Here is an 8,919-nt window from a genome sequence, read left to right on the forward strand (position 1 = left end):
AGACAGTGTCGACAAAGAACGCCCCTGCTGTAAGGGAGTCTACATTTCCCTGCTACTGGAAGAAGCCTCTTTCATAGAAATGGGTCTTGTTTTAATAATGAATAACTAAACTCGTGTTTATCGCTGTCCTTCACGACACAAAGGTACATAGACAATTTTGTACGAGAGTTTTGAAGGGATTTTTTGCAGTCGACCAAACTTGTATTATTGAGAACAATTAATTATTCACACGGTGCTCGACGCTTGGGTCGGTCTCCCGGGCCGGAAGCGAATATAGAAAACCTGACACCAGTTGATTCTTTGAGCAGGATATGATCTAACTCCTGCAATATAAATACGTACGTTTTACAAACTTTCATTTTCTATCTGCCTTCGTCATAATAGTGTGTGTTTCCTGGATTCGATTATCATGGTGGGTTGCTCACGTCCAGACGAGGTCTGGCTACAATCAATTATTAAGATGAGGTACTGGGCCAGGTTGCCCACGTCAGATCGGGTCTGGCTGACAGACTTCGCCATGATCTCCAGCTTGGCATTGAACAACACTTGACCCAAACTTTTCCCAACAATTTTCCGCTGTGTCGTGACGTAACGAACTGCCGTAGTTGCAAGCCAATCACAGATACTTTCATTTGAACTTTATGTATCTTGAACTACATGTCTGGAGGAGGACAGAGTTATGACTTCAGAATCAGATCACAATCGTCGCTGGTCTCCTGTTGCTGGCGTCGCCAGGGTTGTTGCTGGGGCCACCTTGGTTCTGTTCTGTCCAAGCAACACGGGCTGTTTCCTCCATAGCCTTACTGACGCTGCTGTGGCGAAGACTTACCACTTCTATAACAACTATACTCATGACTACCCAGTGGTATAACAGCTGTGTTCATGACTACCCAGTGGTATAACAACTGTGTTCATGACTACCCACTGATGTAACAACTATGTTCATGTCTTCCAAGTCAGACAAGAACCATATCATGACCCTGAGCGGCCCGTGAATGCGTCATGGTCAGCAATGCTAACCGCGACACCACAGTGGTCCACTGCAGCACATGAACCTTGTTGACTGATACCGTGACACACCGTGAACGCTCCTGGCTATGATATCCAATACACTGCGACTAATGCAGTACCGGTCGTAGCGGGCCATGTATTGTAGCCACACGTTAGGTAGATAACCAGATATCAAGGATCACACAGCCAGATGTTTGGGAGTTTATGTTGTATTTATTCGCTGTCACGTAACATCACATAGCAGCGGGGTTATCAGTCGTCTCACCTGCCTCTGTAGAGAAGCATCGTGGTTCGTTCTTGTCTGTGTCCGTCGGTGCGTCTGTGTGGCCGCTGGTCACTCCACCTCTGGTCAACAAGCGCGTCAGGTTAAACATCCAAGTTTAACTTATCTGTCGTATTAGATTCTTTATTCTATGTATTCGCTTCTTTTCTTATCTGATTCTTCATTCTTCTCTTTGTAAATCTTCTGTGTACACCATCTCTGTAAAGGTGAAAAACATGATATTTGAAGCGAATATTGAAAAGTGAATATTCATGGCGCATACAACTCACGCTGACGTCCGTCCGGGATTTTTGCTTCCACTGAGATACGGAACTACACTCCTGGCAGCTCCACCATTGATGGTCAGTGTAGAGGTTCACAGCTGGGTTCAGGAACAGCTGGCCAGAGAGAAGCTGACGGTACCTGGGTCACTCTCAGGTCACGTGGGTCATTCTGAGGTCACGGAGGTTAATCACAGTGCAAACGACCTCCATGAAAGACAGTTAATCTTTCCCGAGTGGTTTTTGCATGTGAGGAAAGTAAGAGCGACCCAGCCATCCAGATTGGGTGGTAAAGTCGACCCTTGTCGCAATGAATATTTTGTGAGTGACAGACTGGCCCTTCGGTGCCGGGGTTTACAACGATGAGTTTTTGCAACGTGGCAGGAGGAGGCCGAGTGATGCCTGAACCTAGTAAACTGGTTTATCTCCTGCTATCACACACGGCAACCAGTGGTGGGTGCTCCTCTCAGTGCTCCAGCCGGGTGTGTTGCAGGGTATTGCACCAAGATGTTGCCCGTGTCATGGAAACATTCGCTAGATGTCTTCGACTCTGAGTTATAGTGTATTCTCTCAACAGCTCCAGTTTTGTGCTACGTATACTGGCATGTGAGTGAAGGGTAACAAAGAGAACTGAAGTAAACCTAAGGAATTCAGTCTCCTCTGTTAGCTTCGACGGCGCCTTCTACAGGAGGTAAACAAACTGTCTCAAAATGGAGGGGAAGAATATGTTCCTGACTATTTCCGTCAGTTTATCTTGCAGTCATTTGGCTCCAGTCATAAACATACTGTCGATAAGTCTTACCTGAAAGGCAAAATTAGTTTCTCATAGTAGTTGACCAACTCTGTTCGCCGACCCTGTTTGTGTGGACGACAGTCGATCACACGGGAAGCAAAACTGCTGGTGTATAGCACGTGCACACGTCACCATCCCTCCAGGTACAGTCTGGACCTCACCGTCTGACCAAGACTGACAGGGACGTCTCACGATCTCTGTGGTGACGGCCGCTGGCGGGCGACGTGTCGCTCTGATTTTCACAACAATAAAAGCCACTGATTGAGACACTGTGTCATTTACTCGCCTACGTGAATGGTTTGCTGTCACTTGCTCTTACATAGGAGGCACATCTGCTGCCATGTTTACCAGTGCATTCAAAGGTGTGATTTCCCGTCTGTATGAACGTTCTGTTGAAGATTGGTCTCAGTATTTTGTTCCATTGCCACACAGTCTCTCATGATCACCTCTGCTGCTTCAGACGATTCTAACACTGCCTCATCGTCGTCATGAACGCATGCATCTCCCACTACACCGCAGACGATGATTCATCCCTGGTGACGTGCAGACACACACGTCCGCCTGGGACGGCAGCTAACAGCTTATTCTTCAGCCACCTTGTGTAAACACAGATTCAAGTTGTGGGAGACAAGACTGACACATTTTCCCCAGGACCTGCAAGGCTGGAGACCAGACTTCAGCTTTCCTCTTCAGGAAACACCTCCTTGTGGGTTCTACAAAGGCTATATTCCACCTTGGGATTCTTCTGCCTCCAGGACGCGGTGGCCACACGCCGTCCACGGTGGCACATGCATGTTGGGCAGTTCATGTGTCTAGTGGGCCAACATGTCACCAGCAACGAATTTTCTCAATGGACTGATATCTCGCAATCCCTGCAGCTAACCCGCCTACAGCGGAATATATGCTTTTTGATGATGTGTGGTGTGTGCGTGTACGCCTGCATGTGAGGAAGCACCAACCTGTTAACGCGAGAAATGAGCAAACACTCATATCATCCCGCCCCCTCACACACACATATTTTGGTCTAAACGTATTTTAAAAGCATGCAGGCCTCTTCCACACATTATATTCTCAGTTTATACATTCCATCTGCCACTTACTCTATGAACAGGCAAAGACTTCCTTATATTCCTTCTTGTATTTGTCTGGTTTTCAATCTTCTGCGCATGTCCCCGGGTTCTCCTCACCCCAAGCTTTCAAAACTCTATCCTTGTTCACATCGGTCCGTCCATTCACAGTCTTGTGAGTCAAGATAAGGTCCCCTCGGTCCCTTCCAGGTTTTTATGGAATATAATTGGAACATTTTCAGCTTCCCTTCGTAGCCCAGAGTTACCAGTTCGGGCACCATTCTAGATGCAAATCTTTTCATTCTTTACAACTCGTCTACAAGCTTATCTAAATTGACGATTCACAAAAGTACCTCACATTCAGGTTTAGCTCTCACATGACTATCATATATTCTATCAAATTTACATCACATTTATGAACGTTAAGTGTCATTATTATGTTTAATAGTAATGCAAAGACTTCTCTAACGTTCTCCCCTATGTGTTTATGTAGTAATATAGAGATTCATATCATTATCTTGATGCCTCTTAAGCTCTCCACACCCAACTGAGGTGAATGATATCTCACTCACCAGTCTTGGTACCTGGCACTTTGTTCAAACATCCTCCTCCACCTACAATCCTGCCAGAGTGATAGAGGATCAAGATTCGTCTGTAATGTGTTATACAGACCTTCAAATGACCAGTCTCTGCCACATGAACTTGTATCATCTACAAACATATAGATATATGATCTTATTCCCCTGATACGTCAACAAACATCAACAATGAAGATCACAGATAACTAGTGGTAACCAATTACTGACTCACTTCCATCATGACAAATAGTCTAACGATCGTCGCCCTCATCACATTTCTAACTAAATATATCTTAATTCGTCTCGCCACCTCTCCAATGAACTGATATTAAAATACTTCCTGATTCATACACAAATATAAAATCATGCAACGCCGTATCAAATGGTTTTGCTAAATCCAAATAGATACATACCTTTCATCTCTTTCTCCTTTGTATGACTTTTGCTTCCCTTTCTGTAAAATATCCATCATGTTTTGTAACACATGATCCCCTGCCTCTGTACATCCAAACTGTTCATTATTCAAAAATGTAATGAAATCGAGATGGTCAGGTGGATTTTTCTCATATCTTTTAACATCCTACACATTACCCTTGGCAATGACTGCTCTCTATTGTTCAAAATGATCGTGTTGATCCTCCTACTTGTGTTGATCCTCCTACTTGTGATCGTGTTGATCCTCCTACTTGTGATCGTGTTGATCCTCCTACTTGTGATCGTGTTGATCCTCCTACTTGTGATCGTGTTGATCCTCCTACTTGTGATCGTGTTGATCCTCCTACTCTTGATCGTGTTGATCCTCCTACTCTTGATCGTGTTGATCCTTCTACCTGTGATCGTGTTGATCCTCCTACTTGTGATCGTGTTGATCCTTCTACTTGTGATCGTGTTGATCCTCCTACTTGTGATCGTGTTGATCCTCCTACTTGTGATCGTGTTGATCCTCCTACTTGTGATCGTGTTGATCCTCCTACTCTTGATCGTGTTGATCCTCCTACTCTTGATCGTGTTGATCCTTCTACCTGTGATCGTGTTGATCCTCCTACTTGTGATCGTGTTGATCCTTCTACTTGTGATCGTGTTGATCCTCCTACTTGTGATCGTGTTGATCCTCCTACTTGTGATCGTGTTGATCCTCCTACTTGTGATCGTGTTGATCCTTCTACTTGTGATCGTGTTGATCCTCCTACTTGTGATCGTGTTGATCCTCCTACTTGTGGTCGTGTTGATCCTCCTACTTGTGATCGTATTGATCCTCCTACTTGTGATCGTGTTGATCCTCCTACTTGTGATCGTATTGATCCTCCTACTTGTGATCGTGTTGATCCTCCTACTTGTGATCGTGTTGATCCTCCTACTTGTGATCGTGTTGATCCTCCTACTTGTGATCGTATTGATCCTCCTACTTGTGATCGTGTTGATCCTTCTACTTGTGATCGTATTGATCCTCCTACTTGTGATCGTGTTGATCCTCCTACTTGTGATCGTGTTGATCCTTCTACTTGTGATCGTGTTGATCCTCCTACTTGTGATCGTGTTGATCCTCCTACTTGTGATCGTGTTGATCCTCCTACTTGTGATCGTGTTGATCCTCCTACTTGTGATCGTGTTGATCCTCCTACTTGTGGTCGTGTTGATCCTTCTACTTGTGTTGATCCTCCTACTCGTGATCGTGTTGATCCTTCTACTTGTGATCGTGTTGATCCTTCTACTTGTGATCGTGTTGATCCTCCTACTTGTGTTGATCCTCCTACTTGTGTTGATCCTCCTACTCTTGATCGTGTTGATCCTTCTACTTGTGATCGTGTTGATCCTCCTACTCTTGATCGTGTTGATCCTTCTACTTGTGATCGTATTGATCCTCCTACTTGTGATCGTGTTGATCCTCCTACTTGTGATCGTGTTGATCCTCCTACTTGTGATCGTATTGATCCTCCTACTTGTGATCGTGTTGATCCTCCTACTTGTGATCGTATTGATCCTCCTACTTGTGATCGTGTTGATCCTCCTACTTGTGATCGTATTGATCCTCCTACTTGTGATCGTGTTGATCCTCCTACTTGTGATCGTGTTGATCCTCCTACTTGTGATCGTGTTGATCCTCCTACTTGTGATCGTGTTGATCCTCCTACTTGTGATCGTGTTGATCCTCCTACTTGTGATCGTGTTGATCCTCCTACTTGTGATCGTATTGATCCTCCTACTTGTGATCGTGTTGATCCTCCTACTTGTGATCGTATTGATCCTCCTACTTGTGATCGTGTTGATCCTCCTACTTGTAAAGTAGAACAATATCTTCTCATTCCCGGTCCTCGCCCACGATCCAAGGCTTCTCACAGCATCATACGTAAAGGTTCAGCGAGGATCCTCCATCTCTACCACAGTAGCCAGGGTAATACTCTATCTGGTTCTGGGGATCCGTTGTCATCCAAATTTTCCAACAGTGTAGCAATATTTATCATCCACACCCGTCCTTTTTTAATCCATTCAGTTCATCATCCATTTCCTGAGGTTTCTTGTTCTCATTTGTGATTCATCATTCACTATTTTGTATGTTTCTTCACATGCCTCTATAATTTCGCCATCATCAACCACCACTAAACACCAGATGTTCCTCAACATTGATGCTGTTCCTCTAATGTAACTATGAAACATCTTGGGACTAATACTAACATCATGTGCAATTTGTTCCTCAGTCTTTCACTTCTTCCTCCTCGTTGACCTGTACGTGATCACCTTGACCTCATCTGTACCAGTCGTAAGCCAGGGTGTCAAGGAGCCTCTCCAGACCCACTACGTAACTTTTTTCTATTCGTTTTCGCTTCTTCACATGTGTTGACCCACCTCTTGTTACTTCTACCACTTTCTTGTGGTCTTTCATTTGGAGGCAAAGCATCTTCAAATTCCGCATGTAACTTACAGAGCATTGTAAACCCACTCGCACCATTTTCTTCACTCAGAATCATTTCCCAATTCATATTATAGAAACCCACGTATCTCCTCACAGTCAACACTACGATATTGTTCTCCAGTCATTTCCCCTCGTCTCTGCCAACCCTGGCCATGATCACACGAAGATGATCCAGCCTCACCACAAGCCAGCATGATGTCCTCACACTCCAGTACTGTGTGTGTTGTTATACCACATCCAACACGGATATCTGATCACCCAACCTTGCTCTCTCTGGTTCCAGAACACATTGGTACAAGGACGACCCCTGTGCCATCTACGAATGATTTCTAATCCAGTAATTACTTCCCACATTATAATCAGTTGTTATCCATATTGACAAAATCACTCAATATAATCATTTCATCACCTGCTCTGTCTGTGTAGTCACAGACACCCCTCGAATACCTCTGTCATTCCCCTTTTCTCTTTATCATTTTCATCCCGTGTTCTATTGTTGCCTGTGAGGGTCATTACTTCTCCCCCCCCCCTCCCTCCTCTACTGAGTCCTTCATGATCACACGGTCTGCAAACTCCTCTTGATTCAATAACACACTGCACGTCCCACACTCGTATCACTCCGTCTCAACCCCACGTAGCGCCCTTCTCCCTTCCCTGCCGCGCATACCCTCCAGAGAACACCCGCTCCCTCTTAACTCCCTTATTTACCCTGGACTCAATAATTCACACTGTAACAGCATTATCTTTTCCACTCATCGCCTTGGTTGTACTACCAGCTACGAACGTACACAGTGTAGTATGTTGGTGCAGTACGAGGTTGGACTGACCATCTCCGTATCTTATATCTAGTTCCGTCTCTCTCCTTTAAAAGTTACAATTATCATCATCATCATCACTATCATCTGATTACTGCGAAGCTGTCATCAGCACCTTCTCTGATCCCCTCTAAAGTAAACTGAAACACTTGACTTAAGGTTCACATGTATAGTGAGAGTGTATGAGGTCTTCGAATTATCTTTAAGACTTGAAGAAGATGTTAAAGATCCTTCGGATGGTTGTAACAACTTGACACTGACGGCCTTACTGACCCTGGCAGTCGACACGTCTTAAACCCAACCAATCAGCCTGGTTCTCTCTCCTTCGTGTATCTCTGTAATTCATCTTGTTCATCATACATTCATCTTTATCATGTGCTCGGGCTAGTGTGTACCTTATCAAACCTCATTCTTATCCTTGGTTATTCTGTCTCGTCAAAATAATCCCAGCCTTTTCCACATCATGACTTCCCCAGTGTATAACAGACGTCAACATGACCCGCGCCACTGTCTCACTTCACTCACGTCCTTCTGTCTGTCTGTCTGTCTCTCTCTCTCTCTCTCTCTCTCTCTCTCTCTCATCCCCCCCCCGAGAGATGATTATATATTTCTTCCAGTCTGCCACATTCCTCACGTCTTCTCCAGCCGTCATGATCCGCTCCACACGTCATATCAAGCATCGTTCTCAGTCCTCCACCAACAGCCACAACAACCCGCACCTTCGCCTCCTCCAACACTCCCTCTCCTTTGTTTACCACCGTCTCTGTCTGCCCCAAACCCACCCTCCATCTTCTATACTTCCTCATCTACTCTCTCCTCACCCTCCTTTATATCTGCAGTGTCATGATTCAAAACATCACTACCATTGTTCCTTACCTTCCCCTCCATCATAATCACCTTCTCTTGGATACCATTCACCATCACTACGTCCCTATCACTCTCCTCCCTTGACTCTGCAGTCACCTTGTTCCTCAGCAGCAGCTGGTGGTCGCACTCCCTGATATCCAGTTGTGGCTCATGATGTTGTCTCCTTCGTTCATTACTCCCTGGGTCCGCCCTCCCTCATCATCTTCACTCGGTTCCTCCAGCTCCACCTCCCTTCACCAGCTTTCCCTACATCTGTCCGTTGCCTTAACGAACCACTATGGGCAGACGAGGGGTCCGTGCCAGACGAAGACACACGCAGACCTTACACAAGACA

At 45.2% G+C, this 8,919-nt stretch overlaps 1 protein-coding gene across 4 annotated transcripts in view; it reads left to right on the forward strand.

Annotated features, from left to right (window-relative positions):
- The window catches only part of LOC139749932 (lachesin-like), a 414,993-nt gene that overhangs the window by 212,162 nt on the left and 193,912 nt on the right, over positions 1–8,919 (forward strand). The gene's annotated exons all lie outside the window — the stretch shown is intronic.

Source organism: Panulirus ornatus, chromosome 8 (genome assembly GCF_036320965.1).
Source record: "Panulirus ornatus isolate Po-2019 chromosome 8, ASM3632096v1, whole genome shotgun sequence".
NCBI lineage: Eukaryota > Metazoa > Arthropoda > Malacostraca > Decapoda > Palinuridae > Panulirus > Panulirus ornatus.